The sequence below is a fragment of the Chelon labrosus genome (assembly GCF_963514085.1).
Source record: "Chelon labrosus genome assembly, chromosome: 14".
NCBI lineage: Eukaryota > Metazoa > Chordata > Actinopteri > Mugiliformes > Mugilidae > Chelon > Chelon labrosus.
The window spans coordinates 26659438-26683187 of record NC_140347.1 but is presented as its reverse complement, the minus strand read 5'-3'; the positions used below and the strand labels follow the sequence as shown (position 1 = coordinate 26683187).

General features: G+C 41.9%; 1 pseudogene across 1 annotated transcript; it reads left to right on the top strand.

The window, feature by feature from the left end:
* The first annotated feature begins 24 nt into the window (after window positions 1-24).
* LOC311499335 (clathrin coat assembly protein AP180-like) lies at window positions 25-22948 on the top strand (annotated as a pseudogene). The gene is made up of 22 exons: window positions 25-1117; window positions 6996-7138; window positions 7471-7546; window positions 8394-8496; window positions 8665-8758; window positions 8856-8967; window positions 9058-9164; window positions 9485-9526; window positions 10405-10478; window positions 11252-11264; window positions 11374-11507; window positions 12001-12074; window positions 12241-12255; window positions 12843-13013; window positions 14779-14871; window positions 16436-17016; window positions 17356-17442; window positions 18020-18091; window positions 19963-20049; window positions 21117-21178; window positions 22184-22267; window positions 22368-22948. The product of its transcript is annotated as a clathrin coat assembly protein AP180-like (transcript).
* The last annotated feature ends 802 nt before the right edge of the window (window positions 22949-23750 follow it).

The following is a 23750-nucleotide window of genomic DNA, read 5'->3' as shown; positions in this document are numbered from 1 at the left end:
TAGCGGCGCAGTCACGCTCATATACTATTAACCCTTTGGTGCATAGTGATAACCGTTTCTGTACATTGGCCCCACGTCGACACCCCTTTAAGAGACGTGAGATGCGACGTGTGTCGTCCAACCCTGTCCAAGAACTCGCTGGGGGAGGAGGAGAGTCTAGATGGGCATATAGATAGGCCAAATAAATAAACAAACGGTAGGGGGAAGGAGAAGAGGAAATTCCCCTCTGTCTTTTCCTGTTCCCGAGCACCTTGCGCTGCGCAGTGCTGGCGACACCACCGGAGAGCGGTGCGCATTTTCTGTCGGTGTGAAGGAGAGGATCGCAAGCGGCCTTTCTTAACCGATCACAGAGGAAAGAAAACCCGCAGTCTAACAGGACATTGCGGCTTCTTCTCTTATTTTGAAAGCTTCTTTTAACGCACTGACGCGGGAGGAAAGGCGGCCAAACCTGATGCCCCCTCCAACCGGAATATTTGACCGACCTATGGAGTGTTGATTCACGTTCCGTCATTTTCTAAAAATATTATCTGTCCATCAGAGGAGCCGTGCTTTTTTATTCTGCCTATCTTTTTTAAATAATTGCATCGCTGTGAGAAAATAGCTTTCATTGCCAGCTGAGTGTTACATAAGCGAGTGGCTTTAGCTGTCCAAGGTGCTGAACCGAACTGGTCGGAGCCTATAACGGGACGAGCCGTGGGGGAATTCACAAACCTTGCGTAAGTCCACTCATGTCACAGTGCATATTATCAACGTGACCGCACGACTGAATGCGATAATTACATTCATGTAGTGGTTTGAGCTAATTTTGTGTGCCTTTCTTTCCGCCCACACAGAAGGTCACAGGCCTATCAGTCGGGAAGAGGAAAGCGCTGGATCCCTTCTCACCGAAGCACCTGGAAGCCGCTGGGTTATACACATACTATATATTTCTTTTTGCATCGCCGCGGTGAAATAAATTCCTGAGGTGGTCGATTGATAAGAGAGAAAATGTCGGGGCAAACGCTCACGGATCGCATTGCCGCTGCGCAATACCAGCTAACGGGATCGGATATGGCCCGGGCTGTCTGCAAAGCCACCACTCATGAAGTGATGGCGCCCAAGAAAAAGCACCTGGAATGTGAGTGTGGCCCCTTCTTCCCCTTTTCCTGTAGTAGCAGCCCTCTCACACACACATATACAGTTAAAGACACACGGGCCACATGCCATCACCACCATTATGTGCAGTCACTTGTTAATTCCTTTTGCTTAAATGGGTGTGGTGCCATAATGAATTGATGTAGCCATGGTGATGACCCCTCTGGTGACCCTTTCTGTCAGCCTCCAGTGAAAATGATGGAAATCCTGAAAGAGAGAGTAGGAGAGGGGCAGAGGAAGGGAGAAGAAGCCATATTTTGTGGCAGACTAACAGTTTAATTTCCCTTCCATGTGCCAGTGAAAAGCCACTTCCCTTGACTTCACACCATGAAATGTGGAAAACTACAGGAACTGTGCACATAAACTATATGAACAACATGCAATATGGGTTCCTCAGTCAGTATATATGGGACCATAAAGTCCAAACTGACTGAAAAGATCAAACCTCACAGCTTTATAGACACATCTACATTTGACAGCAGGGGCCACCTGCTGACAAATCATGATTACTCACTAGACATGTACCACAAATACTGAGTCAAACCAAAGCAGTGGTGTGGCACTGAATACAGATGAGGGCTAGTTTGGTTGGATATACTGTAAGCTTCTTTTTCTGCCAGTCTGCCTGTTTCGGTCCGTGTGTGGTCACTGGGCAGCTCTGGCTCTGCGTCTTCTTCTAGGACCTTATATCTTGTGATCCGCTCCCCTGCTGAATAATTCAATAATCAGCCAATGACTGCCTTGCATTATTTACACAGCCAAAGGTGACAATTCTAAAGCTAGAGCGCACCAGAGACCGTCACTTCCTCATTCTCTGCTGTGTCCGCGTGTTTGTTTTCTTTGGCTTTCAGCAGATATGGAGCAAACCCCCCAGCTATGTTAAATCATGATAAGACAACAACTGCACACATGTGCAGATATCCCCATATATTTATAGAGATTTTGCGAGACACCCAATACAGAAATGTTTTCCCATGAGGATTTTGCTCATTGAGGTTATGTTGTGTTTCTAGTTTCTAGGGCAGTTCAACAGGCTTCTAGTATGTGGGCCACTGTGCTTCTCTTGCAGCCTTGGCTGCAGCCTTGACTGGAGGAAATTCCTCACCTCAAAACACTGAAAACATTTCAAGAAACCTTGAAAATAGAAGAATAACTGGCCGAAAATAGCCACAAATGAGTCAGATAATTAGCCACCTTTCAGCATGTTTGATGCACAATATTTGATGCACAACCGGATAGATTACAATTATTGCTTCCTGACAGTTGCACAGTGACCATTGGGCCGGATGTGCACGTGTGCTGTCAGTGGCCGTGGCACAGTGCAGTTGCCATGGCAACAGATTGAGATTGTCAGGGTACTGCACTGTAATGACAGAGGGGGGCTGTGAGAAGGAAGAGGGCAAATGACAGGCCTGTCATCTCTAGAGTGCAGGGATAATCACAATAGATGTGCAGTTCTTTAACTAGTGCATTGAATGGCTGGTAAAACAATATGTTCCAGTGTTGACGGTGCATTTTTAGGAGGAAATAGTAACTGATCTGACTGTAAAGTAAGTTGTACAACATAACTGATAACCAGCCTAATGGAGAATCAGTTGTTGATGTGTAAATATGGATGATTCAACTTTGATTGACTTGGAAGTCTGCATTTGATTTATTATAAAACAAGGATTTCAGCACTGGAATAAAACTGTGAAATGGATGTTTTCCTCTGCATTGATATTATATTCTGGTTTATTCATGTATAGACACAGCTGATGTATTGAACAAGGCACCGGAGGGCATGTGTTACAAATTTCTAGAGAACATGTGTACACACAAGGTCGACTAAATGAGCAGAGTTCATTCAACGCCGAAGGCAATAGGTTAGAATACATCTGAGGTCATGTTGAGAGTGTACTCTGTGTAAAGATTATGCTGTTGTGAAGAGTGGATTTAGCGTACGGACCCGAACAAGAAGCTGATGACCACATGGACATGAATGTATAGTAGATATGTCACATGACATGTCAATAGTATGAGTCACAGGTTGCCTGGCTCTGTCCAGGTGTAAAACACCTGCCTACCAGCACCCTCAAATCTCACAAAATTGGCATGCTGTTTATAATTTATTTTAGCATAAAAACAGCATGTTGGTGTTTTTGTGGCAGGGGGATTATATGTGTCTTGTTGTTACTGTGAGGTATAATAATTGAGCTTGAAAGGTTGCGGCTAGTGGATGTTGTCTTGACAAAGCCAGGCTAATATGTTTGTCCTCCTGTTTTCATGTCCTGTTTCCGGTGTTCATGCTAAGCTATGCTAACCCCCTGCAAACGCGAGAGTGGTGGTGTTGACTATTGCTTTAATATGTTTAACCATGAATCCATTCCGCTTGCCTGAGAAACATTGAGGTTGCATGTGAGATGTTAGGGTCACTACAGTTAAGAGTTGCGTCTTTAATCACTCCCACAGAGAGACTCAGTCCAGTAATCAATCACAACCTGTGTTATGCCATGAATTAAAAGATAATTTCAGAAAGAAAGTATTAACAAAGGTGAAAATCGTTACTACAGTCTGTCTGTCTATCGTGGTCTTCAGCAGTTCACCTGTCTCTACACCTGTTCACCGGTGTAGAGAGACAGTAACTATGTATCTTCACAGTCTCTACAGCAAAGTGAATTGCAATGTAAATTTTTAAACTGACAGACATCATATTTCAGCATTCAAATGGGATCAGAAATATTATATTTCTCTCACCACTGATTATTTGTACATGATTTTCCTTCCATTATAAGCGAGGGGACTTCACCTCTCAGTTTACTTTAAAGAGCGCTATACTCAGTGTTTGCCATTTTACGAAATTAGGGCTCTGAGACTCATGCAATACATACGGTATATAGTGTCCTTAAAAATTCTCATCAACACTTATGTGACTCTACTTTTGTTTAAGTGTCAATTTACTGTTCACGACATGACATGGGGAGTAGTGAAGGAGTAGTGAAAGATTGCAGTGATTTTGGACACCCACCTGAAAAGCCAAAACAACACATCAACCAAACACACATAGAATCTGGAGTATCCTGGCTAATAGTAGAGTAATTTGTTGTGTAACTGTGAAACATAATTACCGAGCACAGAGTCGGAAAAAAAAAAAAAAACCCACACTTAACCACACAGACATCCACTTGCACAGCATGAGGTCTCACAGTTCATTCTTAGAAGCCTCCTCTGGGCCATGGATTACCGTAAGAGTCTTTATTTAGCTCGGCCAATCCTCATTAGCACACACACTCATACATACCACTTGTATGTCAGCGTGTGTTTGTACCAGGTTATTATACCACAACAGAAAACGTGGATTATGGCCTGTGATATGACCCATGTGGCAACACATTTAATACCTGTAAGCTGATAAAATTCTACAGTTTCAGCCTGTGGATAGAGCAGTGTTCGTGATATTAGATATTAGCTTGTTGCTGGGCCACTGACATGATAATGTTACATAATCACATTTCAGCCATTGTGGTGCATGTCTTTGTGTGTGTGTGTCATTTGAAAGGGCCGCGGGGAGTAGTAGTCTTTGGCCATTTCACAGAGAAGTGAGGCTAAATGAATCAAAGTCAGGGTAGAGACGATGCATGGAAATGATCGAATACGAGAGAGCATACGTATGGGATAGAGGTGCTGTAGAAATTAATATCTAAACCCAGAGAGTGGAATATGGGTAGATGTCGCCGCAGCGTTCATTAAACATAAAAACATCATTAGAGCAGTCAGAGTGTGGCTGTCACCATCTGGTCAAGCTGTACAGATGGATGGGAGCATAATTAATTCCACAAAGATCAGAGGAAGATTCGTGACAACGCTTTCAACTTAAAGCACATTCACACGGCTTCATATTCATCTCCCATTTATCTTCATTACGAGAGGAAGCTGATAATGGAGACGTGTCTGATGACAAAGAGGGTGTCAAACAAGTTGTGTGAGATGTGTTATGTGTTTGGAAAGACCAGGATCAGTGATTAATCTGTTTACTACGCCCCAACTGTCAAAATACCCCCAACCCCCCAAACCCCCAACCCCCCATCCAACCTGCTGCCCCGTGATGACCTTGAACAGCAACACCGCTCTAACTCCCATGTCATTTCATTTCATCTGACTCCCTGCTGTCCTCTTTCTATTCCCTCCCTGCTCATCACCTTGCCTGTATTTTAATTCTGGCATAGTCTGGTATAGTCTGTCCGAGGTGAGTCCAAGGCTCAGTCGATGCAGCGGCCTTCCTCTTGTTCCATTAACGGAGATGCCTGTCAATATTTGCTGCATTCCTTTCTCCATGGATACATTCGGCCCTGCGCATCTCATTTAGGTGTCAATGTCAGCAAGAGGGCTAAAAAAGTAGATGTCAACTTTTAGGTTTCAAGAATCCAAAAATAAATTCAATTCTTACTCTGCTACTTCTTCTCTGAGTACAACAAATGCAATGTCTGCCCCTCGTAGACTTCCATACCTTCCTCTGAGTCACCTGCTCTTCTTGCTCTCTAACTTTAATATCGCAGCAGTGTGTCTGCCTGACAAACAGAACGAATAAGAGGAAACAGAATAAATAAAATGGACACAGACATAGACAATGGTTAATTAAAAATGTTGCAGCCGCTACAAAGCTGTTACAGTTCATGTCATCACACCACAATCAATGGCCGGTTTCACAAAAGCAGCCCGTGAGCACAGACATTACAAATAATGGCTTGTGATTGTGGATTTTTTTTTTTTGATGTAGATTAGAGAATGTTTGAGAAATCTGACAAGATAAATCAGAGAAACTGACAGAAAATGTAACAAATCACAGCTCCGGTGTGCAGCTTTGGCAAAATGTGCCCCAGGATGTACACAGAGCTACACACTTTGGCCACTTTTAGTCAAAAATACTATTCAGGTTTCTTCTTCACAGGTTCACCAGTGAGATGATTTCTGTGTATTGCATATAGTAAACAGAATATATTTGACATTTCTAATGAAAATTGTAATTTCAGTGAATATTTTCAATCCATTCCTTGACATATTTCTCTATGCCTCTGCCTTTTATACCTTACATATTCTCAATAGAAAAATAATCGTCATTCGTTAATTGTTTCTTGAATTGTTAGCTCATGACAGAGAATTAGATGATAGAGAATTAGGTATTCTTAGTATTCTGTTCTTCAGAGTAAGAAGACAGTTCATAATAAAATACTGCAGGTACATGCGTAAGTGTGTACCAAAGGAAAATGTGCCTGAAATAGACTGAAAAATCTTCTGTCATCACAAAAATGTGTGTGGGCCACACTCTGCACATTTGCCTGTATCCTTATTGACCAATTAATGCAACATAGCATGAGTTATGTGCCCACACTTAATGCTGCGCCTTTGAATTTCATTCTGGGTTGATGCAGCAGTCTGGATCTACTTTTGGAGACCTCTCTGTCTGTCTGAGTCTCTGAACTGGCAGCCAGGAAAAGGAGATGACAAAGCATAATTCTCTCGCTCTGTCTGCATTGCCAGTGTGGGTCTGCATGCATGTCTGTGCGTGTGTTTGCGTGCGTGGGTGGGCTCCTGCACCAACATCATTTTGTATGAGCATCAGGTCTTCCTTCTGGCTCAATATTCTCACGGGTGTCTGGGGCAGCTCTACAGCGAGCTCTTTGCCTTCTTACTTAATCAAGGTTTAATCACAGCAGTTGAATCAAGGCTGCAAATTATGTGGACATTTGTGTAAGGATAAACCAACTATGACTTCCCCCTTTAATGACATAAAGTTAACCATTTCATGCAATCAAACCTCCGAGCGACAATAATTTTTGAGAAGCTTTGACAGATAAAGAAGTTTCTTTGTTGCTGTGTTGCAGACCTGGTGTCAGCCACCAATACCACCAACGTGAACATCCCTCAGATGGCTGACACACTGTTTGAGCGAGCCACCAATGCCAGCTGGGTGGTCGTCTTCAAGGCCCTCGTCACAACTCATCACATGTGTGTCCACGGCAACGAGGTTAGTCAGACCCAGGCAGACCAGTCGCATATGGAATGATTCATTTAGGATTTAATCAGTCCCATATTTATTCATCAATGTGCAATAAAGCTAACCGCTCCCTGTTTGTGTTGATGCTCAAACGTGTTAAGTTACAACTTTAGATTGCTCAAATTGGTCTTTTGAGGTCAATTTTCAATGTGTGTAAGATGTGTAAAAGCTGGTGCATGATATAAAGGGTCGGAAAAAGACAACAAAACTAATCCTAATTAAAGGTCTTAAAGTATTGGTTTAGTCGTATTGTTCTTCGACAATTAAAAAGACTGTTTATTGTGTTTCTGTCTCATTCGCAGAGGTTCATTCAGTACTTGGCTTCCAGGACCTCTCTGTTCAACCTCAGCAATTTCATTGACAAAACCGGCTCTCACGGTAAGAATACAAAGTCTAATCCTTTGTTATGTGCATTTGTTTGTACTTTATTGTATACACATAGTAGGTAACCTTGATAGTCTTCTGGATGAGAATAATGGCACATTCGTTCAGCTGTACTAAAAGAAACCAGATGAGACAGACACAGACAGAGCAGCATCTGGCAAATAGACAGAACAACAGACAATGCAATGGAGACTGGACATGTATTACCCACATGTTTGCATTTCTATCACTAATGTCTAATAGCTCTAGTTAACATATGACCAAGGCATGTATTGAACACTAGATCAACAATGCCCAATTTGTGTTTCTTGGTGTATACTATGTCTGTTTCTTGGTGTATACTATGTCTGTGCTAAGCTAATCTGTACCTACTGCCTCGTCACAAAATGTTTCGTATAGTTATGGGAGACATGACAATGATGTTGAGGTAACCTTAGGAAGTATAGAGTATATAGTTAAGGTTATCACCAACAAGTCGGATTTGATATTCTAAATAAATAAAAAAAAAGAAGAAAAAGTCGTTGTATCTCGCATTGCAAGAATCCACTGTTTGCTGCAGGCAATAGAAAAACACTTCCTGTCTGGGAAAAGTAAAGCTCGCAATATGCATCCCCTAATAGTGATATACGTATATAGGAAACAGAAAATTAAGCTGATGTGAACATAATAATAAAGACTAATACATACTGTATGAGGAGTTAGTAAATGTTTTGAGGACCTAGTAACCACAGAAACAAAGGGTTCCGTGGCTGAGTGCCAGTTCTTAAAATAAATCGCAAAAGTAATGAAGCCTGTCAGCTTTCATTTGAGAATTTCCTGACGCCAATGTCTTTCTGTTTAGGCTATGACATGTCTACATTCATCAGGCGGTATGGCCGATACCTGAACGAGAAAGCCTTTGCTTACCGCCAGATGGCATTTGACTTCACCAGGGTCAAGAAAGGGTATGTTAAACATGGTCAGCAAACGTATGTCTTCCCCCTTTCCTCCAGATGGCTACCTTTTAAAGCTCCTGTCATCGAGCAAAGTCCAGATTTTTAAATCTTTCTTACCATGTGCCTCATCTGTCAGCTGTTCCTATGTGTAAAATGCTCTGCGTGTTGTGTTGCCAGTGCCGAGGGAGTGATGAGAACCATGACCACTGAGAAGTTGCTGAAAGGCATGCCTGTTCTGCAGACTCAGATTGACACACTCCTGGAGTTTGATGTGCGTGTTTTATACACTTACAGCTTTTTTCAAAAGTCTTCATTTTGATGACCTGAACATGGACAGCCCCTCTTATCCCTATTCCGTCTCCTCTCAGGTTCATCCCAAGGAGCTGAACAACGGGATCATCAATGCTGCATTCCTGCTTCTCTTCAAGGACCTGGTCAAACTGTTTGCATCGTACAATGACGGAGTCATCAACCTACTAGGTCAGTAGTCCACGGACATTTTACTACAGATTTTCCTCATGATTGAAAAATAGGCCGAGGTGTCTACAAACCTCTTGTTTGTGTCCACAGAGAAATTCTTCAAAATGAAGAAAAGTGATTGTAAGGAGGCACTGGAAATCTACAAGAGGTTCCTGACCAGGGTGACAAAGATTGGGGAATTCATGAAGCTGGCTGAGGTAGGGTTCAACTCACTCAAAACGTCTGTATGTAGCTGTCTTTCCACTGCAGGAACTTTCAAGGACAGGGAACCTTTGAGGTACTCATTGCGTTTTCATTTCTCAGCGGACTAATGAGCCTAATTGTTACGTGTCTTTAGACCGCAGTGGAAACGTAGACACTTAATATTCTAAATGAACCCTTTCAGTTCTTTGAAAAAAGTTCCTGGGACTAAAAGCTCCCGGTACTTCTTGTGGAAAAGCAACATTTGTCATGACAGAGCAGTTTTGAGTCTCTACAGTGAGGTAATTGTGATTTTATAATTTCTTTTCTTTAACAGACAGTTGGAGTTGACAAAAACGACATTCCTGACATCAACTATGTAAGTTACATATCACAGCTTTCACATCTTTTGTTGTGTTTTTATTCCTCAGAATGTTTGGGACCAAGAGTATAATGCACATGAATGCCCTCAATCCCAACTCACACACACATGCACACACAGAACCCCATGTCTTACCAACCATCATCTCCCCACTCAGTGTCTCCACCCAGGGGTAGTGGTGGATCTAGCAGATTCAGATGACGAGGACTGTCCCTTTAAACCACTTGAGGAGCCGGTAACCACAGAAACAAAGGGTGCCCTGGCTGAGTGCCTGTTTGCAGGATGAAGTGTTGGCATGTTGATCCTAATTAAATTTGACAAACACCTCGGACAAATCATGTCTGTGTGTGTATACATGCATGTGGGTATTGCAGTGACATTTTCCTAAGCTCTTATCTTTTTTTCCTGGAAGCAGAAATGTGAACTTGTATAATGCAGGACTTTTAAATAAAAATGAATGTCAGTCATTTAAATTCTTTCCAAAGTAGTTCACACCAAGGGTTACAAATGTAACTTGGGTTCTATGAATTTACCATCTCTGGCAGAAGAATGAAACAGAATCCAGAAAATGTTCAAGAAAAGTTTCTGTTTCTGAACATAAAAAAAAATTCAAAGAAAGATTACAAATACGAGAAAGTGAGGAAAAACACAGATTACTGTGAGTGTGGATTTTTCTTATTGGAGAGCACTGAAAGAAGAAAAGGGACAGTAGATTGTAGGCATACGTCATACACATTTGTGTACTTATTTTCACAGAAGCTAGAAGGTGGGTACAAATGTTACGCTTTAACTTTAATGTACCTGAGAAGATTATCCAAGAGTCCTGAGGAATGGATCATTTATTGTTTACTCGAGTTTTGATTTTTTTCTGTCAGGCTCCCAGCAGTATCCTGGAGTCTCTGGAAACACACATGAATGGCCTGGAGGATGTAAAAGGTGGAAAGAAGGGGTGAGAAAATGTGTTATTACATTTCTGTTCATTTCAGATAGAAAAAGACAATAAGGCTGAAATCTATGGAACTTAGTTTTTCTCCCTTGTCCATTTTCATGAGTTGTGTTTTTTTTTTTTAATATAAGGAACCAAGGAGAAATGTTGGTAAAAACAAGTCTAAACTATAATTTCCTTTAACTCCTCCTCTCTTTTATTCTTCTTTATGTTGATTTGGAAACACCAGTGAAGGGTGAGCATATTGTATATGTTTTGTTTGGAATTGACTAATTAGAAAACTACGTAGATGTACAGAATTTACTGTCACCCCCACCTCACTCCCAGGGAAACTGACACATTGTTTACATGTGAATTACAGGTGCACGTTATGCACAGCAACTAACTTGATTCACATGTGGAAATGTGTGTGTTGGTGTGTTTACATGTGTGATCTGTGAGAGAGACACATGCTTTGATGACCAGAAAGTCACCACATGAGTACTGTCATATCCTGGTATGCAATGTGATTAGTATATGAAGGGTTCTGTTCCTTGTGAAATGAATTATTAGTACCAATCTGATGCTTTGGATTTTGTCATTTTTGTATATTATACATATTTGTTAAAAAATACAGTTAATTTGGAAATGAACTCTTCATATGATCACATGTGATGCTATCTATCTTGTGTATTTGTATGATTCTTAACTTCAGATATATTAACCTTAAAAATGACCCATCACACTGTCTATTTTAAGCTAATTACTTATAATCTCTCCTCCTCTTCCACTTTCAGGTCTCCAACAAAGGTGAGATGCACATTTCTATAGAAGTTATATAAATAGTCTATATTTTTTTACAGAGCTTGTCTTCCAGCTTATGCGTCACTTAAATTGGGTTTGCCTGTCTACATTCCAGGGGTCTCCAACAAACAACGTGTCTCCAACATCAACTCCTGCCAAATCTTCAAACGCTGTTCCCGCACTTCAGCCCCCTCCTGGGGAAAGTGCTGCCGGTGCGGCTGCTTCAGCTGCCCCCGAACCAGCCGAAGAGTAAGTTCCTGTTTCCAGTAATTGTCATCTTCTTCTTCTTCTACTTCTTCACATATTTGCCAAACAAGGTTCCCTGCAACCTTGAATTGCTACAGTGATTTGTGGTCCCTACATGATGAACTGAAACAACTGTGGCGAGTTCATTATCTGCTCACGCTTTGGAATTGACATCATGTCTCATCAAGCGCAATCACCACATCTGAATTTTAGTGGCTCCAAAATCTGTTGTTCTTTGTGTTCTTGGTGCTAATTAGCAAATGTTAGAACGCTAGCACGCTGAACTAAATTAACACGCCTCACACAAGCTTCACACAATTCCTAGCACGAAAGACGACTTATTTTAGTAATTTATTGGCTGTTATTGTACATTCAGTTGAGAATTTTTACCCTTACCAGAAACTGGATGTTCAGAACGATAAAAGGTAAAGTATGACTCCTTGCAAAGGATGATGATGATGATGATGATGATGACCTGTATGTTGTCGTTCTCCAGTTCTTTGTTGGACCTGGATCCACTGTCTTCTTCTGGGCCCTCCGCACCGTCAGCTGCCCCCACATCTTGGGGAGGTAAGTGGTCCTCCTCACTGTCAAATCAGCTGACTCATCATTGCTGTGGCAAGAAAACCATGGTAGTGCATTTATGAGAGTCAACTGACTTAGGAACTGGTGACCATGAATTTATAGCTGAATAAAACACGTGTTTTGCTTGCTCCCTTGTTTTGTGCTTCCATAGATCTTCTTGGATCAGGTGAGTGTCACTCCCCTCTTTGCTTCACTTCCAGGCTCTGGCCCAGATTAGTGTAGTCTAGTGTAACCATCCTCCAGATCACCTTGATGTTAACATCTTGGTTTTCTCACAAACTCAAATATAAAATCAAGGTGACCTGGAAACAATATCAGTGTTTTAATTCAAATTAAATATAGAAAAGTAGGACCAATGTCACATGGTAAACTCCCTGTTTGTCTCCTCAAGCTGTTCTCTTTAGTCTGAGTGCTCTCTTTGTTTCTCTCTGCCTTCCCTCTCCCCTCCCTCCACATACTCCATTGTCTGGTTTTGGTTTAACGGGGGCAATTTTGGTTGTTTTTTTATTTCTTGGTTATGACCGAATGGTGCTGGATCCTTTTCCGACTTTAATTTATTTAAAATATGGAATTTGTTTTTGACGGTCAATTCTGAATAATCTTAAATGGGTTTGCTTTGAATTGGACTTTTGTTTTGGCTTTGGTTTTTACTTGGCACACTGGTGACTCCACTGGTTATTTTGGTTGCTCTTTTGTGGTTTACTTTGGTGCCTTCCTTTGGGGATTTCAAAAACGCCCCATTGGTGCTCGCAGAAATGGGCGATTCCTTGCTATCTGAACCCACCCTCACAGCAGAGCCCACCTCCTCCCCTGCAGCAGCAACGCCCACTCCTGCAGCGGCAGAACCCGGCGTCTCTCTAGCTCCTCCCACTAGCACAGCAGCCGCCACCTCCCCTGGCGCCGCCAATATGGATCTGTTGGGAGGTCAGTGGGCTTCCAGAAAATTCTCTACGACGGAATCACTCTGGGAAGCTCAGTCCTAAAACCCATCACACAATATGATAATACAGACGACTGCATGCTCAAACACACACAGTATGTAGACAGAACTTTGCTGATTTACCGCAGATATTGTCTGTGCACTGCAAGCAAAGTTGTATCGTCAAATACAGTCATTTCTTACTGCTCTGATGCATCATTTTCTGCTTATTTTGAGGTATTTTCAATTGCCTCAAAATTATGGAGCCCCAAATTATTTAGGTATATGTAAATAGATAAAGAATCATGGAATATAATATCATATATAAAACCACTATGCTCATATATTTTGCTATAATCTATTTACAGCAAAACTCTGAATTTGCTTTTTATTTCATAGTGCCATGTGGCAGGACAGTGTCAAGGAGTCACCTAACAAGCTCCCAGATTTTTGCCATTCTCATTGCAATTCTGAATGAATAAAGACAAACCCAGACTACTAACTAGTAAGACTGATCTTGGCAACACCTTCATGATGCTATTTCAGGCTAACAAGACCGGGCCCTATCAAAATGAGCCATAACAAAAACGGCATAGAATGAGAATAGAACAGCCCAAAAATAAAGTTTAAAAAGAAGATGTGCAAGGTTTCGCAACACCAGCTTCATTCACGGCTCAGTCCTGAGTGCCGTGATGCAACCACAGTCTCTTGCTTCCCAGCACTAGAACAAGTGTTTTGCTAATTCACGTTAATTCATGTTGCCTTGATATGTTTCCCAATTCGACTCTTATAAATCAGACGATTGGCTTTAGGTGGGAAGGGTGTCCACTATCTGTGGCATTATGGAATTGTAGATTTCCATTCAGGATTTCCTGTAGGGATTTGTCTCTCCCTTATGATGTTTCAAGAGAGACAGCCTTACTTTTTACTCTTTAGAGTCAAATGTCCTTCAGTGAGGAACATCTTTGTTCAAAACGTTAACAAGGAACCAACTCAATTAGCTGCTGCCATTAACAATAGTAACATGAGCATCCAGCCAAGAGCTAGCTGCCTAACATGTTTAAAGGAAAAGTGGACAGACAGTTGCTCATTGGTTGCTTTTTAATCATTTCTTTAATAATTACACAGATCATTGGTTCATTTATAGATTTCTATTCATTTTTATATATTAAATAATTACCAATTTGGGGCTCCATACCAAATAGATCCTGCAAAATTATAAATGTACAATCTCATGTTTCTTTTTCACAAGCATACAGTCTAAATATGAGATATAACAAACACTCACTCTCGTTTGGCTTGCACATAAACATGCTACAGTCATTCTCCTCCTGTTTGATAGGCCGGCATGCTTTTCTTTGACCACAGTGAAAAGCAGTTCTATCAAACCCTGTCACGTGGCTACAGTCACAGCTACAGATGGCAGCTGTAACATGTGTAGACTTCTGGCTTACTCTGCTCTCTGCGCAGTAGATTAGTCCTCGCTGTAGTGCCTCCTGTCTGTACTGCCATTTGTCAATTCACCTGTCAGTCACTGACGTCACATAACAATGCTGTAAACTATAGTTTTTAATGCTTGAATGCTCAGTTTAGCAAATAGTGCTCAGATTCTTCACACCTAAATGTTCTAATCCTACCTTCATTATCCTGATAATCTCTTTTCCTCCTCATGTTTCTCACTTCTTCTTTTCTCTCTTCATCTTTATTTCTTCATGTATCCCTTTCCCTCTGGGTGCTTCTGTCCTCTCCTGGGGTTCGTGTGAACTTCAGATGCCTTTGCAACACCTGCTCCTGCCACTGAGGCCCCTGCAGCTGATGGTGGGGCTGCCGCCACGTCTACCCCAGCCGCCAACGCTGGAGCTGGTGGGTGACTGTAAACCTGTCTGTGTGTGTGTGTATCTGTGCGCAAGTGAGTTCGTATGTGTTACTGGTACACATGTGTACACCTGCAGTACCGCTGCAATGCAAGGACACTGCTGCGTCTGCATTCCTATCTTTTCTAGATGGTGAGGACTTCTTGCTTGGGCCACTTAAGCCTCAAACTTTAGGCATGATACCATACCATGCAACCATTAAGTGCATATTTAGTGCATTTAAGACATTTTTACAGGGTTATTTTGTTAGAGTTTGTAGTTAAGCTTTAACTTTTATAAATTGGTAAAATAAATCTACATGACTGGATTTGTTTTGTATAAAAAACTGACCAAGTATTAATTTACTGAGACACTACTAACCCCTTTGATACTATTTAATTGTAAACTGTGCGAAAGCAGGTAAACTTAACAGGCGTTCGTACAATAGGGGATCCTTTGCGAATGGTTAGTCCATTTTTAGTTTCATACACTTTTACTCCACCACAAGTTACATGTAAGTTAATTCATTTATGTCAGTTAATCTGTAATAAGAATCTACCGTGGTCTTTTTTTCCCTAGTAAATATTTTGACTGGCTAACTGTTTTCCTTGTTTAAGCTTCGGTTAGTATACATTCCAATTAACAGAAATTACATCAAATTGAAGCCAATACTCTCATGCAACTCTTACCAAGAAAGACAGCATATAATTTCCACTTAAGCGAGACTTAAAAAGCAGTACTTTTCTTGAATCCTTGGTATTTTTGCATAGTTTCATAGTTTGAGTGTCATGGCTGCGACTGAAAAGATGCTTCTTACAGAAAAGGTTGCGTGGGAAGGTGTGTATGCTTGTGTGTGTGAAAGTGTGCATTTATTGTTGGTCCCGAGTTTCAAACAAGGGTTTCATCACAGGTGTTTGTGCAGGAGTAGTAGGCGGTGCAGAGTCACGCCTCGTCACTGCTTGTGTCTGGAAGAGCTGTTATCATGGCAGTCATGGACAATAGTCTCTTGTGTTTTGGTATCAGAAGCAAATTTTGTTATGGACTCATTTTTTTTTTTTTGTGGCAGTCATTTGGTTTTATTTGCGGTTTGTTTGGTGTGCAGACTGTTTTGACTGACATCAGGAGTGTGTTGGAGCTCTGCACATTTCCTCTTCCCACCGCTTTCCTCAGATGTTTTTCACTACTCTCTAATCCTTCCTTGGTTATTTTATCACCATTAAATAAAACGTAACAGTACAAAACCGTTCGAAATAAACTGAGAGTTCTTCAATAAATCATCCTTATACAAAGAACAGTAAAAATTACACACACACTTTGCAGCACCAGTGTGTTTCTTTGGAGGTAGGTTCCTCCACAGTTGAAAGACTGTCTCTAAGTTTCTGATATTGATGTTGGGGACCAATCAGACGCACCCTGATAGTATTGCAAGATGAATATCAATCTGAAGTGCCTTAAACTTATGCTCAGTTCTGTATGTCCGCTCTGTTTTGTCTCAGAATCATTGTCTAACATCCCCCTTCCTTCCTTTCCATGTGTTACATTTTTCTTTCCCACCCACCTTTGTCCCCCAAAAGACCCGTTTGCTCCTTCGGATGGTGGCACCAACGCAGCATCGTCAGGTCTAGACCTTTTCGGCATGATGACAGTGGAGAATAATGACCCGGCTAGTTCGCTGGATGCCTGTTTTAGCTCTGTGGTGTCCCAGCCCTCCCCTTCCCCTTCCCCTTCACCGCTCTTCACCTCCTCATCCAGTACCATCACCACCACTGCAACCATTTCAGCTCCCATAGCCTCCGGGGCTGCCAACCCTGCAACTGACCTTTTCAGCGGTAAACGTTAGAGATGTGTGTGGTCTGCTATTAATCTCAATGTCATGTCATACTGATGTGCATCATCTTGGATCCTTGGTCTGATGCTGCTTGCAATCCTCTGTCATCTCATCTCTTCCTCTCACCCCAGTTTCATTTTTCCTTTGTTTCCTTGGGGATAAATTGCACATATTAACGTTTGAGTTGATCTCTCATCACCATTTTAAAGTGTCTGAGCATTTTCTTGTCTTCCGGTGCACCTGTGTTTGTAGATATCTTTGACTCCATGCCAGACTCAACCTTCTCCAAAGCAGACCCCGCCCCCAGTGCTGACTTGTTTTCAGCAGGTACCCTTTTGCACTCAATCTGCCGTCACGATTGCGCTCCTCCTCTCATATCCTGTCTTGCCGTGTCTGTTTTTCAGCTTTGTCCTTGGCTTTTATCAGGAATGAAAAAAAAGGATATGAGATTGCTCTCTTATAGGTCAGCTAAAAGCTATTGAGCTGTCTGAAGCGTTTACTAAATGACTCTTACCTCCTTTCCCATTCCAGCATGCCCTGCGTGCACTGCAGCTTCAATTGATAATGCACTGTGCATTGTAATGAATCGCGGGGGGAATAGTGCGCGTGTGTGTGCAAGTGTGTGTTTGGAGTCTTAACATCGTCTCCACCTTGCCTTCTTCTCAGCGGATGTGTTCAGCTCCCCTGCCCCCATCCTCTCCTCAGCACCCCCACCCAAAATTGACACAGGAGCCATCATGAACCTGTTTGGTGGTGGGTAACTTGCACCTGCCCTCACTCTGTCTCCGTTGCTCTCGAACACACCGTCAAAGAAGAGTAGGACAGCCTTCACAAAAAAAAGCTCATTATAGGCATAAAACCGCTTTATACTGGATTTTCAACAAATGTTTTTATTTTATTTTGGTCAGATTCATTATATTAAGCGGATAACTGAAGGGTTTGTTGCTGCAGCATATAGTACTCTGTCTTCTGTAGGAGTAGATTGATAAATTATTACAGGCTGATACCTGAGAGCTTGGTCTTGTTGAAAAAGGCAATTTATCATTATTATTTTTATTTTTTGGTCGTTTTTCTTGCAAGTGTGTATTTAAAATGCTGTGGATGATATACCCTAAGACGTGTGAGTGTGCGTGCTACCAGTTACTGAAAAATAATGTTTATTATTGTGCATTTGATTTTCAGCCCTCCTTTCTAACACTAAACGTTTTGTCTGGCATTACTAGTGTGAAGCCGAAGGCTGATTATTACTTCTTTGCCCTCATGCTGCGATGGAAATGGCTCAACCTACCTGAACCTGGCGTGGAAATGGTTTGGTTATTTTTGGGTTCAGAGTCCACAGGAGGAGACGCCCCGGCTGCTGCTGCTGCTGCTGCTCCCGCCCCCGGTGCTGAGCTGATGTCAGGTAAATCCTCAGGATGTGTGCAGCGCTAACCTGCATGAGAACAGTGGAGGGCATACTAACACTTTACTGAAATATTTCTATTTCACGGACTATACAGTAGCCATGGATGGATTTCCCAACAAGCATTATAGGTGCAGGTCAAGAGGTCAGAGAGCTCCTGACCCAGAGCTTCTTAAAGTGGCTGATTAACACTGAACAGTAACATTTTATTAAAATATAGTACTATCACTAAAGCAGTTTAAATCATTACAAAACACTGTCTTTATTTGTTTATGATATCCAGTATGATATAATGACTGGGAGGACGTTTTGTAAGGGCCGTCAGATTGCCTCTCTTCATCTCCAGTGTGAACTAAACACTGAAGCTCAAAAGTCACTGTGAGCTCTGAGGCCTATTGCCTCACAATCCGTCCATGGTTGTATCCATTAATCTCCTCAGTAACTGCATGATGACTCACCATTACCTTCTACTGGTTAACTGTATCATCACTAATTTATTCTTAGTTTTATAATCTCAACAGTACTGTCTGACTGCCACACTGGCTGTTTTTGTGGATTTATCACTGTTTGTATTAACTGTGGAAATAGTTCCATCATTTTATTTATTCAACCATAAACACACCAAAAACTACACTTCTTATTCTTTGCATAGAAATTCTGAATGTGCGTCTTTGCTTGTTGTCAACTAAAGTCACTGGATTTACACTGCATCCATATCAGGCCATGTTGACGTCACGGTCGCATCAGCTCATTGCATATCACTGCTGGGTTTATTAGTCTTTGGGGGATTCCTCCAATCTTCCCCACCTTTCATGACTGTGCAACTGGTAACTGTAGTAACCGTTACCATGGCAACATGGACCCCTGCTCACCTGGTCATCTCCTCCTGTGCTCATATATTATATAACTGATGATCTGCAATACTACTGCTCTAAGGCTTAACTCTTTCTCTTCTCCTTTCTTTCCATCATTCATGCAATAACCTGTAACGGTCTCATTGTCACCAACTCCTTTAAAACCTCATTGCCTTTTTTTCTCCTCTCTCTGGCATCTGTGCTTTTTACTCTCCTCTCTTTCTGTCCCCCTCGCTCTCTTTCTCCATCTGGCTCTTGGGCTGGCTCATTTCTTGCTTCCTGCCATTTGATTGGGTGAGTTTCCTTGCTCTTTAACACGCTAATTTCCCACAGTGCACTGCATTGCGGTGGTGCAAGGCAAGTCTCAGCTGCACTGTCCCCTTCGCCACCAGATGCTTGGTGGTTACGAGGAGTGTGTGAAGTAGCACTATTATTTAGCGCTTCTTTAGCAATTAACCCGCCTTCATTCGGGCTGCAGTGCTTCTTTTGCCCTCATCGCAGTTTCTGCAGAAATCACCAACATGCAATGACAAAATCAAAATAAAAATAAAAAATCTAATTTAACACCAGACACTGAAAATGTATTGAAGACATAGTGGTTGATGTTACAGAAATGTTTGTTTATGTTTGTCACGTATATGGTAGCAAATCCAGGTTTATAATCGTTCCACACACATATTAAGGATTTTCAATGGTCTTATTGTAAACGATCAAGACAGATGTCTCCTGACAAAAATATGACCATATGTTGTTATTTTATTTTATTTAAACTGAAATTCACCATTTGTTATTGATGACACATAATGTCTTATTTCATATTAATCTTCACAATAGATCAAATTCCTCTTCTCTGTTGTCATGGAGACATCCATTGGTTGTCATGGTAATCCCCAGTAGTAAGAAGACCTGCCAGCTACTGAGTTGTTGGTAGAGTGTGAGGATGCATTGAAGGATGCTAATATCACCCTCCCTTTTAAATCCTTTCCCTTCCCTGTCTCTGTCCCGCCCCTGCTGTAGTATTTGATGGCCTAGGGGATGTAATGAAGCCCACTGTGACCCCTCAGGCGGGGGATGTTGACACCTCCATGGCTAACATGGCAAGTAGTAAGTAGCCGTTTAGATGAATAGATTTCTGAAATGGCGTTTTGAGAAATATGCTTATTTTCTCTTTGGTGGAGAATCAGATGAGAAGACTGACACTAAACCTATGTTATTTCGATAAATATGAAGATACAGAAGTTAGTTAACCTTTTGTCCAACTCTAATAAAATTTCTGATAGCAATGAACGCAGTGACAGCAATTTAATCTGTATAAAGATCTGGAGGTTAAAAATATTTTTTGAAATTCTGTGGGTGGCTTTGTGCTTTAAACTGGTAACTGACTGTGAAATATTAAGTTGTAGATTTGACATTTGACAAATGAGATACCAGGGTACTGAAGAACATTAGGTTTGCATGTAAGCAGAGTTTATTTCCAGACTCTGTGCTAAAATGAGCTAACCTTAACACACAGACATGAATGTAGTATTGATCTTCTCATCTCTCTGCCGGAAGAAATAAGAATATTTTCCAAAATAAAACTAAAAAAATGTTTCCTAAAAGTATGGGGCAAAGGAAAGGAGGTGATTAGGTTAGCTTATCCAAGCTTAGCTGTAAAAACTGGAAGCAATTGTAAAGGCCTACTTGGCTCTCTTCAAATTCTGCCAGAAGAACTGGTAGCAACATTTAATGTAATGCTACGTTCACACCATGAGCAGCAATCGTTGCAGAGAGCCAAGGGTGTGCAAGTGTTGCTCAAGCATCCATTGACGTTGTTGGCAATGTGATGCATTTAAAAGTATACTGCTGGAACAAATGCATATGAACTTGACTTACATTAAACCACAAATCTTGCATTGCTGTTTACTGGTGATACAAAAGAACATGATCATGACATTTAGAGGCTGGTTTTAGACACGTTAGCCAACTGTTTGTACTCTTTCTTCCTTTATGCAAAGCTAAACTAATCACTTCCTAGCTATTGCTCTATACTTTGCATGACATTAGACTCTCAATCTCTGCACCTTTGAGCAACAAAGCAAAGCATCTCTTAGAATGTTATTGCATGTGGTCATTACAATGTAAATGAAAATAGTTTTTGCAGTATCTCTCTCTTTCTCCCTTTGTCTCAGATCTCACAATGGGAACCCCAGCGGCCCCTCAGGTAGCTCCCCCCAGTTGGGGTGCTCCCATGGTAAATGTTGTCTGTGTCTTATAGCATGGAGTGGAGCTGCATGGCAGCGAGAAGCAGGCTTTCCTGTAGCAGCAATCACAGGCATTGCCTTCATCTGGCTCTCCAGGTCCCAAGCGCTACCATAAAGCTAGGAAAGTCTTGGCAGCGAGGAAAGCAAGGAAACGAGACAAGAGCATTTTTAAATCTATAACACTGCCCAGTACAAGGGCCAAGGCAGGGTCAGAAATTCTGTCAGTTTTAACGTAGTCTGGTTCAAGAGAGTTTTTATATATCTCTGGGATTCATACTGGAGAGAGATGAAGTAGTGAATGATACTGCCAAATTAAGAAGCTGTTGCTTGGAAACAGCTCTCTTAACTTTATTTATTTATTTTTTTCAAGCCTGTTAGTGCCTAGACAAGCCGTCACATCGTTCTCCTCATGGCTGAACGCTCCCTTTCATTGACACAATTGCATTTTTGGTGACAACTGATTTGTTACCTCCAGCTCGAGGCTACGTGCACCAAGTTTCTCCTCCGCTCTCTAAAGATCCCTGTGCATGTGTAAACATAGTCAACTCATAGGTGAAGTTAGGGTGTCTGTTGTGGCGTGTCCTCGTTTTTTGTGTGCCAGACTTTTTTTGTTGTCCAGCATTGGCGTGTGGGTCTGTCTCCAGCTTTTCTTTTGTGCATTACTAGACAACATTCATGCGTTACCTTTTCTTTTTGTTTGCATTTGTTGTGCAGTACCTTTGTGTGTCCTATATGTAGTGTAGTAACATACAGACTCCTCCTCTCCATCCCCTCCCCTCCACACCTTTAGACCATACCAATGGGTGTCGCTCCTTTTATGGGGACTCACCCCAGCTTCACCATGGTAAGACCACCAGTCCAGTCCGGTAATGTCCAGTGTGGACATTACTGGATGCTGATGGACAATGTCCCCCTTAGGCGGCCCTCACACATTCATCAGAAGGCAGACTTTTTGGCTTACACTCTTTTTTTCCTCCCATCTGTCTCTTTGGAAGACTGGGGCACCAGGCGCCGGAGCTCCCATGATGCCCATGACGAGGCCAGGCTTCCCTGCCACCGGAGTGACCCCCGGAGCACCGGTAATGCACTCATTCTTTACACCTGTAACAGTTTCATACATAAAGATGACAATTGCTCAGTAAGTAGGAGTGTGTGTGCTAAAACAAGACGTGTCCGCAGATGTCTCCTGGAGTGGCCCAGAGCCCCAGAAAGCCTCCACCGCCCAGGAACGCTCTGGATGACCTCAATATTAAGGACTTCATGTAGACTGACTGACCCATTAACCCACAAGGTACAATAGTAACAATAAATCTTTTCTTTTCCTCATCTGTAATACTGTCCAGACTGTAATGCAACCGAACAGTCTGGATTTCAACATTACAGGGACCCACCATATTATTTGCATCACAAAATAGACAGCTGCAAGGTATAATGTTAACAACTGACATGTACAGTAGTCTTTTCGTATGTCATGAAACAGCAAAAGAGACAAAGATTCCAGACAACATTAACCTCATGTCAGGTATGTTTCATGCTGCATTTGTGGCCAGCCAATGGGGTTAAAGCGTCTTATTTTCTTAATGCAAGTTTTTAATAAAGCAACAATATAAAGGTTTCAGATTGAGCTGCACAAAATCTGCAGTTAGTGTCAGTTCAGCAGAAGACTACAAGCTCGAATATGAAAAACATCTGGAGGTTTGGATCTTTCCAGAGCCATGTAGCCATTCTACTTCTTTCTGCAGGAGGACTGAGTACTAGCATAACACACATCCAAAAACTTCAGCAAAGTTTCACTGGCCTAATTGCATTATGGGTAATGTAGGCAGATGTAAAGTCCAGGTTTCAAAATCTGCTGAGATGTGGTTTAAATGAAGATCACAGATTTTGTGAAAGCATCTGCCTGAATTTTGCTTCTTTTTTGACCAGTGAATCTAATTTTCTGACTCTCCATTGCGATTCGTCCTTGGACCGTACAGATAGTTATCAGAGTTACTTGCACCTATTTCTACCCAGAGCCTTTTTCAATCAACATTCTCCCCTCTGCAGGTTTGTCATTGTGTCTGGAGCTCTGTGGATGTGGATGTCTGCACTCCTCCCTGCCCCTTCAGCCAACCAGCCATCGACTCTTGGATCTTTGCCCTCCGCCCCCCTCCCAGCCCCGACCCCGAAGAAAAAGAAACCTGCCCTCCTTATCTAATGTTGTAGCACAACTGTGAATGTGAACCCTAGATACAATTTACGTGTGTGTGGGTGTGCGTGTAATTCAGTGTTAACCTTTACTTAATATACTATGGAAAAACTGACAAAAAAAATAAATAAATGTGTATTTAGATTCAGTCTGGATTTTGGCGTATCGGCTGACTTGGAATGGTGGATATATGTTGGTTTCTTTGCGCATCTCCCAGATGAGGACTGTGTTGTTAAATGTGGACTGTGTTCAGTGTAACTTCACTGGCCAACCCCCTCCCCCCCCCCCACTCCTCTATCCCTGTTGTCCAAACTAATACTGAGCTATGTTTAATGTCGCTGAAGACTCGGTTGTACCTTTATCTGCTTGGCCAT